The sequence below is a fragment of the Elephas maximus genome, chromosome 16 (assembly GCF_024166365.1).
Source record: "Elephas maximus indicus isolate mEleMax1 chromosome 16, mEleMax1 primary haplotype, whole genome shotgun sequence".
In the NCBI taxonomy this organism is placed as follows: Eukaryota; Metazoa; Chordata; class Mammalia; order Proboscidea; family Elephantidae; genus Elephas; species Elephas maximus.
In genome coordinates, this window is record NC_064834.1 from 93,911,596 (window position 1) to 93,931,046 (window position 19,451).

Here is a 19,451-nt window from a genome sequence, read left to right on the forward strand (position 1 = left end):
TGTGATGTGTCTCGGGTAGAATGAAGGGATTTCTCTGAATGAACACATCCAGATAGGGGCCATAGATGCTGAGGAAGGGCGCCTTGCCTACTGATATCCTAGCGTAAGTGGAAAAGAGGTACCTGCCTGCTGTCCCAGTGTGTCGAAAGTGTCCACATCAGGGGTTGCCTACTGTGAAGTTATTCCCTGGGTGCCCTCGATTTTGTGGCCAAAGACACAAGGGGCCATTGTGTGTCCATGCATAAAATGGAGGGCTCTGCGGAACTGGCCGGTTAGGCTGGACTTCTCCTATTGGCTCAGTGTTTGTGACCCGTCCCTGTCAGAACTTCCGGCCAGCCTTCCGGTGGCTGTCTCCATGGTGATTGGGAAAGAAGCTTAGGCCCCGCACTCAGCCTTCACCTGGCCTACCTGGCCTCTTTACCCTCATCTAGACTGCTCTGTGCATGAAAGAAAGGATGTCGGCCACTGACCAAGTGTCCTTATTGCCTTTGAAGGATTAGGCTCCTTGCCTGGGCAGAAGACAGCCAAGGTCAGCCTGAGCCTAGACACCTAGTGACCTGTGACACTGCAGCCAGCAATAGATGTTGATGTCCACGCTCAGGTATCTGCAGTTGACGGATTCAGAGTGGTCGGAGGTGAAGTGTAACTAGAGATCACACACTCACGAGGGCACGGGCCAAAGGTCAGGGAAAATAGCTGAGGTAGTGGAGCTCTAGCGGAGCCAGTCTAGGGCCCAGGCCTCCCTCCTGTACGTGGCAAAGAGGTGCCACCGTCCGCAGAGTAAGCCGCCATCCCTAGACTCTGGACTGCTGGGGCCCTGGTTGCCCAGATTTCGGCCTTGTCTTTGGAGAAGTGACGTGCATGCAGTGTGCCACCGGGGGCTGTGGCCCAGCAGAAGCAAAATGTTGAAAATGGGGCTTCAGTTGACTTTGCCTGTTCTCTCCCTTGGCTGAGTGCCATCCTGTGTTTCCTAGCAGGAGAAGGCATTCGTGGAGAGAGGCGGATTCCATGTGTGCAGGCAAAGTGTGTTCTGAGATGATGAGACCCTGGAGACCAGGGTGGACTCTTCAGACCCAGGATAGGCCTCTGGCAGGTATGTGTCAATGTTTTCTGCCCTTCGCACTCACCCGGGTATTTGCATACAATGTCATCAGCGGAATTAGTAGTCTCCGGAGAGGCTTCCACATGTCAACAACATTCACCCGGCCAGGGTCCACCCGTGATGTAGCTCCCCAATCAGTCACTACTCTCTAGACCTTCCAGATAGACTAGCAGATCTTCTCTGCCCATGGGCAACCAGTAGAGCCAGAGGCCTTCCCCCTTTGCTCTTTCGTCTCTAGGCACTCTGTCAGGCACTCCAAGCTGTGAAGTGACTCGGGGAGAGTAGGAAGAGATTTCAGAGAATGAACACATACAGAGAGAGAGGCAAGATATGCTGAGTGGGGATGTCTTGCGTACTGTTATCCTGAGGAAAGTGGGAAAATTGGACCCTGGCCTGCTCTGCCAATGCCCTGAAGCAGTCCGCACCAGGGCCTCCCTTGTGCCTGCGTAGCCTTTCCCAGGGTGTGCTCAAATCCTGTGGCCACTAGGTGTCCTAGGTCACAATGGAGGGCCCTGTGTCATCTGCCTGGTGGGCTGGATCTCTGCCACTGGCTGAGTCTTGTCACCAGGCCCATCGTAAGCTCCGCCCACTCTTCCGGTGGGGGGACTATCTCCATGGTGATGGCAAAGAAGCCTTAGTTCCGCCCACCTGGCCTTCACTTTACCTACCTGGCCTGCTGACCCTCACTCAGACCTCTGTGTTGATCAAAATAAATGTCTGCCAGTGGCCAGGTGTCAGCATCTGGGACAAAGGATTCGGGACCTTGCCTGAGGCAGAAGGCAGCCTAGGTCTGTGGGTACCTGGAAGTCTAGTGACTTGTGACGCTGCTGCCAGTGATAGATGGTGACTCCCACACTCACATATCCCCTGGTGGCAGAATGATAGTGATGGGTGGAGAAACATGGCTCCAGAGCACAAGTTCAGTGGGGCACCGGCCAAAGGCCAGGGCCAGGAGTGGATGTCGTGGAGCTGAATGGTGAGCCAGTGAAGGGCCCAAGGATTTCTCCAACGAGGCAAAATGCAGATCAAGCCAAGGAACACAAAGATAAAGCAGCTGAAGAAATTAAAAAGGTTACTCAAGAACATAATTAAAAATTTAATAAGCTGCAAGAAACCATAGAGAGACTGCAATCAGAAATTCAGAAGATTAACAATAAAATTACAGAGTTAGAAAACTCAATAGAAAGTAAGAAGAGCACAATTGAAGAACTGGAAGGCAGAATTACTGAGGTTGAAGATAAAACTCTTGGGACTAATATATTTGAAGAGACAGCAGATAAAAGAATTTTAAATGAAGAAATCCAAAGAATCATGTGGGACTTTATCAAGAGAAATAACTATGAGTGATTTCAGTACCAGAACAGGGAGGGCTAACAGAAAATACAAAGGGAACTGTTGAAGATTTGTTGGCAGAAAACTTCCATGATATCATGAAAGATGCTCATCGAATTCCACATAAGGTAGATCTCAAAAGAAAGTGACCGAGAGACATAATAATCAAACTTGCCAAAATCAAATATAAAGAGAATTTTAAGAGAGGCTAGGGATAAAGGAAGTCACCAACAAAGGAGAGTAAATAATAATAAACTTGGACTACTCAGCAGAAATCATGCAGGCAAGAAGGCAAAGGGATGACTTATACAAAATATTGAAGGAAAAAAATTGCCAGCCAGGAATCAAACCATAACCCTGGCCCTCTGGCCTTCTGGCCCTCTGGCCTTAGCCCTCTAACTCTAGCCCCTAAGCCCTGAGCCCCAAAGCCCCTAAGACCCTAAGCCCTTAGGTCCTAACCCCCAAGGCCCTAAACTCTAACCTCAACCCAAACCCTAAGCCCTATACCCTAAACCCTACAACCTAAACACCTACACCCCAAAACACTACACATCAAAACCCTACACACTAAACCCTATACTCTAAGCCTCAAACCCTAAACCCAAACCTCAAATCCCAAAGCCCAAACCCTAAACCTAACCGTAAACCCTAATCCCTAACACCTAACCCTAACCCCTAACCACCCTAACCCTAACCCTCGAACCCTAACCCTCTAACGCTAACATGAAACCCTAATCTGAAACCCTAACCCTCTAACTCTAACCTCTAACCCTAACACTCTAGCCCTAGCCCTAATCCTAACCCCAACCTCCAAACCCAACCCCAAACCTTAGACCTCAAATCCCTAGCCCTAAACCTAAGAATGAGCCTAAGCCTAACCCTATTGCTTAACTCTAAACCCTAAACCATAACACTTAAAACCCTAACACGCAAAACCCTAACACCCTTAGCCCTAACACATTTAACCCTAACACCCTAAACGCCAAAACCCTAAACACTAACACCCTTAACCCCAAACCCGTACCTCGTAAACCCTAAACTTAAACGCTAAACCATCTAACCCTCTAACCCTAATACCCTAAACCCTAACCCCAGCCCCCAGCCTTAACGCTCGCTCTAAGCCTTAAACCTTAAACCCTAAACCCTAGGCTCTAAGCCCTAAGCTCTAAACTCTAAGTCCTAAAACCCTAAACTCTAAGCCCTAAGCCTAACCCTCTAATCCTAAACCCTAAAACTTTACCTGAAACCCATCCCAAACCCCTAAACCTGAACCCCTAAGCCCTAGCCCTAACCCCTAACCCTAAACCTCTAAACCATACCCCTAATCCTCTAAACCTAAACCTCTAACCCTAAACCTCTAACCCTAACTCTCTAACCCTAACCACAACACCAACCCCAACCTCGGAACCCTGAAACCCTAACCCCCTAACCCCAAGCCTCTGAACCCTAAGCCTAAACCCTCTAACCCTAAACCCTAACCTTCACACCCTCACTTTCTCACTCCCTCACTCTATAATCTTCTCAACCTATAACCCCCTCACCCTCTGACCCCTCACCCTCTAACTCCCTCAATCTCTAACCCCCAACCTTCTAGACCCCAACCCTCTAACACCCACCCTCTAACCCCAAACCACATATCCCAAACAAACCCAACACCAACCCCAACCCTAAACCTAAACCCTAACCCCTAAAACCTAACCCAAACCCTAACGACTAAACCCCAAAACCCTAAACCCCAAACTGCAACCCCTAACACCTAACCTGTAACTCCAAACTCTAACCTCAAACCCTAGACCTAACCCTTACACCTAACCCCAACCAAAAAACCCTAACCCTAAACTCTAACCCCAAACCCTAAGGACCCTAACTCTAACAACCCTAACCCTAACATCCCTAACCCCAAACCCTAACCCTTTTTGTTAGCAGCCATAGCACTTAACCACTAGCCACCAGGGTTTCCATGAGCAGTCACAGGAATAGACATATGCACACCCGTGTTCACTGCAACATTATTCACAGTAGCAAAAAGATGGAAACAACCTAAGTGCTCGTCCACAGAGGAATGGATAAACAAACTACGGTACATACACACAGTGGAACACTACACGACAATAAAGACCAATGATGAATCTCCGAAACATCTCACACCATGGATGAATCTGGGGCGCAGCACACTGACTAAGTCAATCACAAAACGACATATACAGTAAGAGACCACTATCATAAAAACTCATGAAAACATTTACGCACAGAAACAATCCTTGATGTTCACCAGGGAGACGAAGAGTGGGCAGAGAAAAGCTAAGTAAACAATAACCAATAAAACCAAACCCACTGCCGTCGAGTCAATTCCAGCTCATAGAGACCCTATAGGACAGATTAGAACTGCCCCATAGAGTTTCCAAGGAGTGCCTGGTGGATTCGAACTGCAGACCTTTGGTTAGCACCGGTGGCTCTTAACCACTACACCACCAGAGTTTCCAACCAAACAACAGATATGTGGTAACTCTGGCGAAGGAAGAGACGGTACACAAGACTGGGGAATGAACCTCAGCCTCACTCTAACCCTAACCCTAAACCACTTGTGCCCGAGCCTAGTAACCCCAGCCCTAACCCCAACCCCAACCACCTAAAACCTATACCCCTCAACCTAACTCCCAAACCTCTAACCCCCAAACCTGGACCCCTAACACCAAACCCTAACCCCTAACCCTAACCCTAATCCTCTAACCCTTCTGCATCTCTGGGCCTCTCAACTCTCCGTCTGTTTTCTCCCTCCAAATCCTACTAACACTCAGTGGAATTTTGAAGTTTGAGCTGTGCTTTGCTTCTTGTTGTCTCCACCGGTCCCATCAAGGCACTGCATCATTTGCTCTGCTTCACTATTGAGTTCCAAAACCATGGCTTAGAATCGCCTGACACTGAACTTCAGCGATTCAGCGCAAGGCCGTGAGAGGGCGCGCGCACCGCCGGTTCTGTTCTGCCCACCAGGCCCTCCGAGCATGGGAACCTCCTGGACCTAAGCCAGGACGACCTGGGTACCGCTGCAGTGGTGACAGCAGAAGCTTTTCTTCCTGAGGGACCCAAGACCCCAGGGCGCTCTCTCAATACTCCCATTAATGCTATGATTATCCTGACCCACTCCTTCTGCGCGACCTAGTGGGTCCTCTACCAGGCCCAGCCTTCATGACCCGCACCCCACTGCCGTGGTCACGTAGAGGAACCTGCAGGGCCGCGCCCTCCCCGCCCAAGCTCTGCCCCTCCATACCCTGATGCCCTGCAGGCCTCTACTAGGTCCCCGCCCAGGGGAGAGTTGTCGCCCCGCATGGGGTGGGGGGACACGAGGGAACATTCGGAAACCACCCCCAGGCACGAAGCCGACTGCCCGATTGCCCGTATTGAGACCATGTGAGCAGGACTGCCCCAACGGCTGGAGCCTGCAGGGCATCACTCACGTTTGTCAGCTTCTCACCACCCTCTGGGCTCGGGGTCCCAGAGCAGCCAATCCCCCTGGGGGGGGGGGCGGTCCGTCCGCAGGTGCTGGAAGATCGGGTTGGTGCCCATGGCCGGAGCGCTTAAAACCTTTAGAAACCCTCATAAACCGTCAGCTCCAGACCTTCAAATGTCAGCCCGGGAGACACCTAATCTCCAACCTAAAAAAAAAACAAAACACACCCGTTGCCATCGAGTCAATTCTGACTTATAGCGATGCTATAGGACAGAGTAGAACTGCCCCACAGTTTCCAAGGACCGCCTGGTGGATTCAAACTGCCAACCTTTTGGCTAGCAGCCTTAGCACGTAACCACTACGCCACCAGGGTAACCCACTAAACCTACTGCCACCAGGGTAGAGGCTCCAAATCCTGCCAGTGTGAGGAACCCTCAAATTCCCTCAGCACCAGAGACCGCGTCCACAGCGACCGGTACACAGTGACACACAAACGTTTAAGTTAACAAACGACCTGGTTGCTCAGGACCCCTTCCTGCTACCCCCACCCCCGCCACCCAGAGGGGGAGCGGGACCCGGCATGCACACTGTTAACAGACACTGAATCCCTGCTTCCACAAGGAGTAGGATCCCTGTGCTGCTCCACAGATTCCCAGGACCCCTTCCTTTCCCAGTGGGGCCGCGCCGACGCCCCAGCCCCGAGAGTAGACCAGCCGGGCGTGGGCGCGGGGTGCCTCAGCCTCCCAGGCACAGTGCCCAAAACAGTAAGGGGCAGCAGGGCCTTGGGCGGGGGATCCCTCTCTCCCCTGTCCCTGGCACCCTACGGAGTCTGGTGGGGGTGGGACGACGAATGGGGGCGAGTGCCCCACCCTCAGTTTGGAATCTCACCCCCCCGAGCGAACTCTGGGCCTTGGTTTCCCCCCTGGCACAGGGAGCAGGTGGGGGGCGGGGGGGGCAGGCGCCCATCCCCCAGCTTGGCCCGCAAACCCGCCCCGGGCAGAGTAGGGACCTTGGCACAGCCCTGGACATGGCCTTTCTCCCCAAGCCCTTCAAGCCCCCAGGCCCGAGGGCACTCCGCAGCTGGATCCCGCGGCTGGACCCCCCCCCCACACCGCAAATCCATGGGGATGTAAATTTCGGGGACCAGCTGCGTCTCCCGGGCCAGAGGCTCCCTCTCGCAGCCCCTAGAGTGGCTGCGTCCACCCGCCCCCGTGCCGCGTCCGCCCCTGGGGATCACTCGGGACGGGGTACGCCGGAGGGGGCAAAAGCTGCTAACCCAACGTCGGGACTCTCCAACCTCTGGAGCCCACGGGGTGCTGGGACTGGGACCCGCCCTCCCGGCGCCTTCCCTCCACACCTTCGAGGGGCCGGGCTTGTTCAGTGTGGGAGCGGGTCCCTCCACCCAGCTGCCGGAGTTTCATAACTTTCAGAAAACACGGCAGGGAAAGCAGCACGAACACCATCCTCTCTAAGGTGCGCCATCCGGCCCGGGCCCCTCACCGCCTGTCCCAGCGCTTCCGGGAGTGACTGGCTGGACGGCATGGAACATGGCTGCCGGCCCCGCCCAGCGGCCCGGGTGGGGGGCGGGCATGGGGGGGTTGGGCCTCCAGAGGGGAGGGTGGGGTCTAGAAGCAAGACAACGCCAAGGTGCCTGGGGTGAGGAGACGGGAGACGTCAGGAGAGGGCCCTCTGGCTTGCAGAGTTAAGTGTTGGAGGTGCAACGGTTAAGTGCTTGGCTAACTGAAAGGTGGGCCATTGGAACCCACCAGCTCAGGGGTTGAAAAGATCTGGAGATGGGCTCCCATAAAGATTCTAACCAAACAAAATCCAAACCAGTTGCTGTTGAATCAATTGCGACTCATAGTGACCCTATAGGGCAGAGCAGAACTGCCCCACAGGGTTTCTAAGACTATAAGTCTTTACAGAAGCAGACTGCCATGTCTTTCTGCCAAGAAGCAACTGGTGGATTCGAACTGTCCACCCTTTGGTAAGCAGCCGAGCTCTTAACCACAGTGCCACCAGGGCTGCGCCATAAAGACTGCAACCTAGGAAACCTTGTGAGGCAGTTCTAAGTTGTCATACAGGGTTGATATGAGTCAGAATCTCTTGATGGCACACAACCATGATTGTCCTAAGAAAATTCCTCCAAGCATCTGTCTACATGACCCCTGAAGCACACATGCATGCACGCTATCAAAGCAGTGTGGCCAAAGACAGGAAACTGGAATAGAGACATTATAGAGTGGACAGTGAAAAGTGATTTCTGAGGGACATGCAGCTCAAGCGGAAGAGGTAGCGTACAATTAAATGCCCTTCTCCTTCTATTGTTCAATGGTCTTGAGAAAGAATGTGTCCCAGGAATTAACTGTAGCCCAGGAGAACTTGAAGACAGCAAATACAGAGGACTGGTCAGGATGCTTCTGCAGTGGTCAGGGTGAGGAGTGATGGTGGTAGTGCAGGTGGGAGCAGGCTTGAGGTGTACTTTGGAGCTTGAGCTGCCAAGAACTGCTGGTGGATCAGATGTATGGGATGAGGGGAACGGAGAATCAAAGGTGACTTCTAGAATTCAGGCTACCATGAGCGCATGGTCACCAGAGCCATTCTCTACCATGTGGAAAACCATGGAGGAACAAACTTGAGAAAATGACCAAAAGATTTTTTCTGCACATGTTAGATTTGGATGTCTGAGTTCGTCCAAGTGTGGAGAACAGTTCCCAGCTGTGGATACCACTCTGAGGTAGAGTAGTTTTCCGGGTTCTAAGAATTTGGAGATCATTAGCCTATAGCTGATTTGAAAGCCACTGGTGGTGCGATGATTATGCATTTGGGTGTTACCAAAAGGTCTGCAGTTTGAATCTACCAGTCGCTCCTTGGAAACCCTGTGGGGAGGCTCTACTCTGTCCTATAGGGTCCCTATGAGTCAGAATCCACTCGATAGCGATTTTTTTTGTTTTGTTTTAATACTAAGCTCAGAAAAGTTGTGTGTCAGGGTTGTATTTTTTCACAATACTTATTCAAGCAGTTCAAATCTACCAGCCACTCCTTGGAAACCCTATGGGTCAATTCTACTCTGTCCTTTAGGGTCACTATGAGATAGAATCGACTCAACAGCAAAGAACTTAGTCTTAGAGGAGCCCTTTGTCTGTCAAAGCTGAGAGTTTTACTTCATACTTTTTAAAACTGCCATGTCTCTTGTTACGTGGCTACCCTTACAGGAGCATTTTTGGTGCTAACTTGACTTGTTCTTGGTGAAGGGCTCTGTATTCATTTTCTAGGGCTGCCATAGTAAATTACCAAAAACTCAGTGTCTTTAAAAAAACGTATAATCCAAACAGTCCACGAAGCTGTATTATATGAAGAAGAAGGGGCATGAGGATTAGAGGAAGACTCATTAACAGCCTAGACATGCAGATGACACAACCTTGCTTACTGAAAGTGAAGACGACTTGAAGCACTTGCTGTGAGGATCAAAGACTTCAGCCTTCAGTATGGATTACACTTCAACGTAAAGAAAACAAAAATCCTCACAACTGGAACAATAAAAAAATCACAGTAAACAGACAAAATACTGAAGTCGTCAAGGATTTCATTTTACTTGGATCCACAATCAACACCCATGGAAGCAGCCATCAAGAAATCAAATGACATATTTTATTGGACAAATCTGCTACAAAAGACCTCTTTAAAGTGTTAAAAATCGAAGAAGTCACTTTGAGAACTAAGGTGTGCCTGAACCAAGCCATGATATTTTCAGTCGCCTCATGTGCAGCTAAAGCTGGACAATGAATAAGGAAGACAAAAGAACTGAAACTTGAATTATGTTGTTGGTGAAGAATAATGAATATGCCATGGACTGCTAGAAGAATGAACACACCTGTCTTGGAAGAAGTACAGCCAGAATGCTCCTTAGAAAGGTGGGTGGCAAGACTTGGTCTCACGTACTCTGGACATATTATAAGGAGGAATCAGTCCCTGGAAAAAGACATCGTGCTTGGTAAAGTAGAGGGTCAGTGAAAAAGACAAAGATCCTCAATGAGACGGATTGAGACGGTGGCTGCAACAGTGGGCTCAGACATAGCAATGAGAAAGGCCCAGGGCTGGGCACTGTTCCGTTCTGTTGTACACAGGGTCGCTATGAGTTGGAACTGACCCAACAGCACCTAACAACAACATCATAAACTCACTGGATCTCCTGGGGATAGAATGTCATATTCAGTGTAGAATAGATAGAGTTTCTTTGTTTGTTTGTTTACCATATTTACTAATACTATGATTTACATTTGATAACTTGCACAATCTGTTGGATTGCTTTTCTTTGGAATGGACACAAACGTGCATCTCTTGCAGTCTGTTGGCCAGGTAGGTAGCTTCCAAATTTCTTTGCATGATGGAGTGGGCATGTACAGTGCTGCATCTGTTTGTTGAACCAACTCAGTGGGTATTCTGTCAGCTCCTGGAGCCTTGTTTTTCGCCAGTGCCTTCAGTGTAGCTTGGACTTCTTGCTTCACTACTACCAGTTCTTGATCATATGCCACCTCATGAAACGACTGAAAGTCGACCATTTCTTTTGGTACTGTGACTCTGTGTATTCTTTCCATCTTTTGTGTGTGTGCTTTAAGTGAAACTTTACAAATCAAGTCAGTCTCTCATACAAAAATTAGTATACAGCTTGCTATGTACTCCTAGTTCCTCTCCCACTAATGAGACAGCACACTCCTTCTCTCAACCCTGTATTCCCCGTGTCCATTCAGCCACTTTCTGTCCCCCTCTGCCTTCTCATCTCCCCTCCAAACGGGAGCTGCCCACATAGTCTCATGTGTCCACTTGAGACCAGAAGGTCACTCCTCACCACTATCATTTTCTATCCTATAATCCAGTCCAATCCCTGTCTGAAGAGTTGGCTTTGGGAATGGTTCCAGTCTTGGGCCAACAGAAGGTCTGGGGACCGTGACCTCCAGGGTTCCTCTAGTCTCAGTCAGATCATTAAGTCTGACTTTTTTATGGGACTTTGAGGTCTGCATCTCACTGCTCTCGTGCTCTGTTGGGGATGCTCTGTTTCGTTCCCTGTCGGGGCAGTCTTCGGTTGTAGACGGACACCATCTAGTTCTTCTGGTCTCAGGCTGATGTAGTCTTGGATTTACGTGGCCATTTCTGTCTTTTGGACTCATAATTACCTTGTATCTTTCGTGTTCTTCATTCTCCTTTGCTCCAGGTGGGTTGAGACCAATTGATGCATCTTAGATGGCTGCTTGATAGTGTTTTTAAGACTGCAGACGCCACTCACCAAAGTGGGATGCAGAATGTTTTCTTAATAGATTTTATTATGCCAATTGACCTAGATGTCCCCTGAAAACATGGTCCCCCAACTGCTGCCCCTGCTACTCTGGCCTTTGGAGCATTTGGTTTATTCAGGAAACTGCTTTTGGTTTAGTGCAGTTATGCTGACCTCTCCTTTGTTGTATGTTGTCTTTCCCTTCACCTAAAATAGTTCTTGCCTACTATCTAATTTGCGAATATCCTTCTCCCTCCCTTCCTCCCCACCCTCATAACCATCAAAGAATATTTTCTTCTCTGTTTAAACTATTTCTTGAGTTCTTATAACAGTGGTCTCATACAATATTCGTCCTTTTGCAACTGACTAATTTCACTCAGCATAATGCCCTCCAGATTCCTCCAAGCTATGAAATATTTCACGGATTCATCATTGTTCTTGATCTGTGTGAAGTATTCCATCGTGTGAATGTACCAAAATTTATTTATCCATTCATCTGTTGATGGGCACCTTGGTTACTTCCATCTTTCTGCTATTGTAAACAGTGCTGCAATGAACATGGTTGTGCATATATCTGTTCATATAAAGGCTCTTATTTCTCTAAGATATATTCCAAGGAGTGGGATTGCCATATCCTATGGTAGTTGTATTTCTAGCTTTTTAAGGAAGTGCCAGATTGATTTCCAAAGTGGCTGCACCATTTTAAATTCCCACCAGCAGTGAATAAGTGTTCCAGTCTCTCTACAACCTCTCCAACATTTATTATTTTGTGATTTGGGATTAATGGCAGCCTTGCTGGAGTGAGATGGTATCTCATTGTAGTTTTGATTTACATTTCTCTAATGGCTAATGATTGTGAGCATTTCCTCATGTATCTGTTACCTGCCTGAATGTCTTCTTCGTTGAAGCACCTGTTCCTATCCTTTGCCCATTTTTAAAATGGATTATTTGTCTTTTTGTTATTGAGTTTTTGCAATATCATGTAGATTTTAGAGTTCAGATGCTGATCGGAAATGTTATAGCTAAAAGCTGTTTCCCAGTCTGTAGGTAATCAGTTTACTCTTCTGGTGAAGACTTTGGATGAGCATAAGTGTTTGATTTTTAGGAGTTATCTAATTTCTCTTTGGGTACTTGTACCTTGTTAGTAATGTTTTTGTTACAATCCCACCCTAATCCTCTTTAACATAAAATTACAATCACAAAATGGAGGACAACTACAGAACACTGGGAATCATGGCCTAACCAACTTGATAGACACATTTTGGGGGGGGGGGACATAATACAATCCATGACATCCACCTTTTAGTATATTTTGGGGACTGGCTCTTTTAGTCAGAAACAGGTTGAATAAAAGTGCTTCCTTACCAGCAGTTTCCCAGCAGTGTTGGTGACGGATCCCCAGTTGGATACACACAATCACACTGACTTCATTTGCGGTGCCTCAGCAAGTCCCACTTGCCTTCATAACACTGATCTCTAGAACAAAACACAGCTCTGTAAGCAAGTCAATTAAAAATAAAGGCATTGGATATTGAACATCACTAAAGACATAAGTGCATATTGGTTCTGTGTTGGTTGCCGGAATCTAATTCTCTTAATTAATTCATATTTTTTGTAGATATTTTTCTTGCTCCATATACCCAGAGTTCTGTGTACATATAATGAACATTCTACACGTAGTTTTCTCACAAATATTACCCAATGTCATTCATTTTTTTGACCATTCACTCAGTGTTCAAGAATAAATTGAAGTATAGGAAATATTCTTATGGTTATTTAACTCTAAGGATGAAGAAATTGCATAGTGGGTCTTGGCTCACTTTAGAAATTCTCTACCTGATGCAGTTCCACACAGCAACACGGACCTTCATCTCAGCACTGGAAGAAAGACAGCTTTGTCTCAATATTTGCAAGGGCTCTTCACCTTCTACTAAGGTAAAAACTCTTCAGCCTGCCAAGAGCATTGTTCAAGAATTGGCTCCAAATCTCTCCTTGAAAAGTACAGTGAAAAATCTTATAAAAATGTTAAATTTATTATTACGCAAACCACTATTTTGTCAAATCATCGTCTCTATATAAATTTTTCACCACTATGTGGCTTAAGGCAACAATCAGGTGTGTAATAATGTGTATATCATTACATTTCAAATTATAGTGATGTTCCAATGGTTTAAAGAGTTGGAGGGACTATTGTGGCTAGAGAATATTGAATCAAAAAATATTTTGACATGAAAGTTTCAACAACAAATATGTTCCATAACTGTAGGTGTACTTGTAGGTAAATGTTTAATGTAATAATTCGGATGGTTAAAAAAGACAAAAACAAATAAAAACACATTAAACAGCAGAATAAGTCAATAGATGTCTATTATCATGACAGATAGAAACAGAAAACAAAGAATAAAAAATAAGTGCAGCAGAGGTTACCAGCATTATGTAAAAGAGCGGAGCATCTTGACACTGAAATAAAATAGCTAGATGTTTCAAAATGTGCATCCAGCAGCTTTTCCCTTTAGCAGGTATTGCAATTTCTGATTTATTGGAATTAAACTAGTTGTCCATGTCATTCACGTATTATTTTAATGCAATAAATCATTTTACAAGTCTCATGCTATAGAAAAAATGCTTAAATCATTACATAAACATAGCTTTGCTCACAACTCTTCCCATTCTGAATCCATTATTTTTCCCTTTACCACTTCCTAAATAGCTTTGAAAATCTTCACAGTGCTGTAAACCCAAGTTCTAGTCCCACCACCATTTTATGTGACACTGATCACTCTGTGTCCCTGTGAAGTCTTTTTTTTTTTTTTTTTTTTTTACATCCTATAGCACTATGGTCACTATTGTCGACTCAACATGTTTACTGCCTTATTGCGCTCTTTACCTGTTGTTGAAGCCCTGTTATTTAGTTTTAAATGTCTTTCTTATTTCTCTACCTTAACAGTTAAAACAGAGTTTCATTTTATTTGCTGTTGTTGTTTTCTTTTATTATATTTCTTCTTGTCCACTCAGAGTTCAGGCATGATTAAACATATGGGTAATTACATTTTTGTGGAGACAGAATGGGATTTAGAATCAAGTTTCAATTACCCGGGTTTTACTTCCTTCATTGATTAGCTGTATATCGGCAATACTTACTGACTATAAAACTTAATTTCAACATTTGTAAAACAGGTTACAATCTATGCTTTTTTTAGACATATACATTTTTTAAAATTTCAAAATATAAATTCACCAAAAATGATGTTAACATTTAGATTTTTCTTGTGATAAAAAAACTAAACCAAACCTGTTGTCATCAAGTTGATTCCAACTCATACCGACTCTATAGGACAGAGGAGAGCTGCCCCATAAGGGCTTCCAAGGAGTGGCTGGTGGATTTGAACTGTCGGCCTTTTGGTTAGCAGCCAGGTTGGAATCCGCTACATCACCAGGACTCCTTTCTTGTAATAAGTCAGATAAATTGATAAGCTTATATTCCGGCTATGTATTTAGTGCATGAAATATGTCAAAGAGAATTATGTAATGTTTAAAATTTTAAAATGTAAATTGATCAAAAATTATAATAAATTCCAAATAGGTAAGATAAAATGATTACCTCCAAATCTCAGTAGGGGTTTAAATGCCTTTGAGACCAGTTGGTGCTCCTGTTTTCACCCATTCTCAATGGCACAAACTCAGCATCAGTCTCTGAATAGTGATTATGATGTTAACCCTGTAGACGGTCAGGAGTGGTTAGGCTACTATTTTCACATGTTTTGCTGGCTAATAGATTTAAATTATCTTTACTGTCTAATATTTTTTATCTTTTACTTTTGGAGAACGAAGTCAGTTGTTCATGTCGTATTATGTATGGTACAGCCCAGAGTGTTTGTAGTGTTCAATACTTTAAATTTCTCACCACTTTCATCATTACTTTTTTGTATAGGAAACTCAGGAATCAAATATTTTATACTGTCCAGCAATGCTTACATTGTAAGTATAAAGTGGGAGCCATTATAACGTTAAGGGAAATATCGCTGATACAATGTTGGCTTTTTAATTAGGCAGATTTGTCTTTGTAATCCCACTCTGCCCTTAATTGGCTGATGACTTTAAGTATGCTTCTTTACTTTCCGTAGCCTTGATTTACTCACCCACAAAATGGGACGATGACCTTCATCTGGAAAGAATATACATATATATACATATATACAGACGTATGAAGCTTACTTCTGACAATACTAACAAATATTGCTATTTCTTTTTTTTTTTTTTTTTGCCTTCTTTACTCCAAGCTTCTAGACGGTTTACTCAGTTACATTTCCTTCCTTCCTTTCTTCTTTCTTTCTATGCTACCTCTTTTTGTTTCCCTTTCAGTTTCATTGTGAATTCATAAACGCTAGGTTGAATTTCAGTGTTTATATGCTATTGGGGGTATGCATATAAGTAAGCAAATTTAGCTTCCTGAAATTGAAATGTAGATAATTCCTGCACTGTCTGCCTCACATGACATGCGAAAGTTATTTAAAATAGTAAGAAAATATAAATATGTTACTTATTACCTATTGAATCCATACATCAGGCTAGATAATTTAACTGTCATGTTGAAGTGATAAATTTATAAATATGTTAATATTTTGTTATTAATGTAAGAAGAGTAAGTTAGAAACCTAATATGAAGAGCAGGTGAGGATTTCAAAAGGATTGGTTCTCAGAAGAGTAGGACTAGAACAGTAATAAACAAAAGGTAAAATATGTTCGTAGCAGGAACATACAGAAGGTTGCTTCTACAATGGTGTTTAAAATAGAATAATGTATATTTGATTAGACAATCATTTATGGGAATAAAAAGATTAACAAAATTTATCCTTACCTGCAAAATCTTAGAACCGAAAAACCAAACCAAACTCAGTGCCGTCGAGTCGACTCCACTCCTACTCATGGCGACCCTATAGGACAGAGTAGAACTGCCCCATAGAGTTTCCAAGGAGCACCTGGAGGATTCAAACTGCTGACCCTTTGGTTAGCAGCTGTAGCACTTAACGACTATGCCACCAGGGTTTCCACAAAATCTTAGAAGCAGCAACATATTCATCATATTTCATCCAGAACATTCCTGATGTCCTGCAGTCATGCATTTAAAGTCATTTTTGCAGAAACATTCATTTTTATAGCTACTTACCTTCCTGGTGATTACATCATTGGCTCATAAAGATGAGAAAAAGAACCAAATGCAATTTGGCTGTCTTGACTGGGTCCCAAAGAAGACTATTAAGTTAAACAAATGAATAGAAACATCTTAAATAAGCAATATCTTCTATGTGCAACTGCTTGTGTGTGGCACCAGGAAAATAAACACTAATCAAGGTAATTTTAATTCCCAGTGAAATGAAACCTCATATGGAAACATGGGGATTTTACTCTCCCTTGATAATTACATCATCTAGAATCATCTCATGTGAGATTTTTATCATAAAGTAAGGGTCTATGGAAAGGAAATGCCTGACTGGAGCCCGCTGTGGATTATTCTTAATTGCCTCTCCACTCTCACATTCCCAAAAGGAAGGAGGATATCAGGGCTTAATATGACTCAAGTACATCATGAAAAAATGGAATATGTTTACAAATGTCAACACAACTATTTGTAAAATAATTAGATATTTATTAAATCATTTTGTGAGAAATGAAGTGGCTCTGATCAGACTTAAATAAATGGGTTGACTAATTTTTTTTTGTTGTTAATATTTGAATGTACCATGCAACTAGGTTGATGGAAGTTGTATATAAAAGTTATCCAAATCACTCAGTAGGATCATTTCAAAGAATCTGAAAAAAGTTAGGAAAATAAATTTGAAATACTGTGGCACTATGAGTCAACCAGAATTACAGAGCATTCAGTAAATTGGAGTAAAAAAGAACTGAAGGTATCATTTTCAAATCGATTGTTGTTGTCAGGTGCCATCAAGTCTGTTCTGACTCATAGCCAACCTATGTATCACAGAACAAAACACTGCCTGCTCCTGTGCCATTCTTACAATCGTTACTATGCTTGAGCCCATTGTCGCACCCACTGTGTCAGTCTCTCTCTTTGAGGGTCTTCCTTTTTTCCGCTGATCCTGTACTTTACCAAGCATGATGTCCTTCTCCAGGAACTGATCTTTCCTGACAACATGTCCAAAGTATGTAAGACACAGTCTCGCCATCCTTGCTTCCAAGGAGCATTCTGGTTGTACTTCTTCCAAGACAGATTTGTTCCTTCTTTGGCAGTGCATTCAATATTCTTTGCCAAGGCCACAATTCAAAGGCGTCAATTCTTCTTTGGTCTTCCTTATTCATTGTCCAGCTTTCACATGCATATTAGGTGATTGAAAACACAATGGCTTGGGTCAGGTACACCTTAGTCTTCAAGGTGACATATTTGCTTTTCAACACTTTAAAGAAGTCCTTTGCAGCAGATTTACCCAATGCAATGCGTCTTTGATTTGTTTTTTTTTTTAAATTTTGTTGTGCTTTAAGTGAAAGTTTACAAATCAAGTCAGTCTCTCACACAAAAACTTATATTCACCTTGTTACATACTCCCAATTGCTCTTCCCCTAATGAGACAGCCTACTCCCTCCCTCCACTCTCTCTTTTCATGTCCATTCTTCCAGCTTCTAACCCTCTCTACCCTCTCCTCTTCCCTCCAGACAGGAGATGCCAGCATAGTCTCAAGTGTCCACCTGATCCAAGAAACTCACTCCTCACCAGCATCCCTCTCCAACCTATTGTCCAGTCCAATCCCTGTCTGAAGAGTTGCTTCCTGTCCTAGGCCAACAGAAGGTCTGGGGGCCATGACCACCAGGGTCCTTCTAGTCTCAGTCAGACCATTAAGTCTGGTCTTTTTACGAGAATTTGGAGTCTGTATCCCACTGCTCTCCTGCTCCCTCAGGGGTTCTCTGTGTTCCCTGTCAGGGAAGTCATCAGTTGTAGCTGGGCACCATCTAGTTCTTCTGGTCTCAGGCTGATGTAGTCTCTGGATTATGTGACCCTTTCTGTCTCTTGGGCTCGTAATGACCTTGTGTCCTTGGTGTTCTACATTCTCCTTTGATCCAGATGGACTGAGACCAATTGATGCATCTTAGATGGCTGCTTGCTAGGGCCGAAGACCCCAGATGCCAATCTCCAAAGTGGGATGCAGAAGGTTTTCTTAATAGATTTTATTGTGCCAATTGACTTAGATGTCCCCTGAAACCATGGTCCCCAAACCCCTGCCCGTGCTACTCTGGCTTTCGAAGCGTTCAGTTTATTCAGGAAACTTCTTTGCTTTTGGTTTAGTCCAGTTGTGCTGACCTCCAGTTGTGTATTGTGTGTTGTCTTTCCCATCACTTAAAGTAGTTCTTATCTACTACCTAATTAGTGAATATCCCTCTCCTTCCCTCCCTCCCTCCCATCTCTCTTAACCATCAAAGAATATTTTCTTCTGTTTAAACTATTTCTCAGTTCTTATAGTAGTGGTCTTATACAATACTTATTCTTTCGTAACTAATTTCACTCAGCATAATGCCTTCCAGTTTCCTCCATGTTATGAAATGTTTCACAGATTTATCACTGTTCTTTATCAATGTGTAGTATTCTGTCGTGTGAACACACCAAAGTTTATTTATTCCTTCATCCGTTGATGGGCACCTTGGTTGCTTCCATCTTTTTGCTATTGTAAACAGTGCTGCAATGAACATAAGGGTGCATATATCTGTTCCTGTAAAAGTTCTTATTTCTCTAGGATATATTCCAAGGAGTGGGATTGCTGGATCTTATGGTAGTTCTATTTGTAGCTTTTTAAGGAAGCGCCAAATTGATTTCCAAAGTGGTTGTACCATTTTACATTCCCACCAACCGTGTATAAGTGTTCCAATCTGTCCACGACTTCCCCAACATTTCTTGTTTTGTGCTTTTTGGATTAATGCCAGCCTTGTTGGAGTGAGATGGGATCTCATTGTAGTTTTGATCTGCATTTCTCTAATGGCTAATGACCATGAACATTTCCTCATGTATCTGTTAGCTACCTGAATGTCTTCTTTAGTGAAGTGTCCGTTCATATCTTTTACCAATTTTTTAATTGGGTTATTTGTCTTTTTGTAGTTGAATTTTTGCAGTATCATGTAGATTTTAGGAATCAGGCACTGATTGGAAATGTTATATCTAAAAACTTTTCCTCAGTCTAGGTAATCTTTTAACTCTTTTGGTGAAGTCTTTGGATGAGCATAGGTGTTTGATTTTTAGGAGCTCCCAGTTATCTAATTTTTCTTCTGCATTGTTAATAATGTTTTATATA

At 44.5% G+C, this 19,451-nt stretch overlaps 1 long non-coding RNA gene across 3 annotated transcripts in view; it reads left to right on the forward strand.

Annotated features, from left to right (window-relative positions):
- LOC126059384 (uncharacterized) overlaps window positions 1–18,556 on the forward strand; it is a 34,679-nt gene extending 16,123 nt beyond the window's left edge. The window contains exons 5-7 of one of the 3 annotated variants that reach the window (XR_007513434.1): window positions 975–1,093; window positions 13,000–13,089; window positions 15,086–18,556. This is a non-coding gene — a long non-coding RNA (uncharacterized LOC126059384). Of the gene's footprint in view, window positions 1–974; window positions 1,094–1,340; window positions 2,884–12,999 lie in introns of those variants that run through there. The other 2 variants (XR_007513433.1, XR_007513435.1) reach the window with 2 other exon arrangements.
- Window positions 18,557–19,451: the final 895 nt, after the last annotated feature.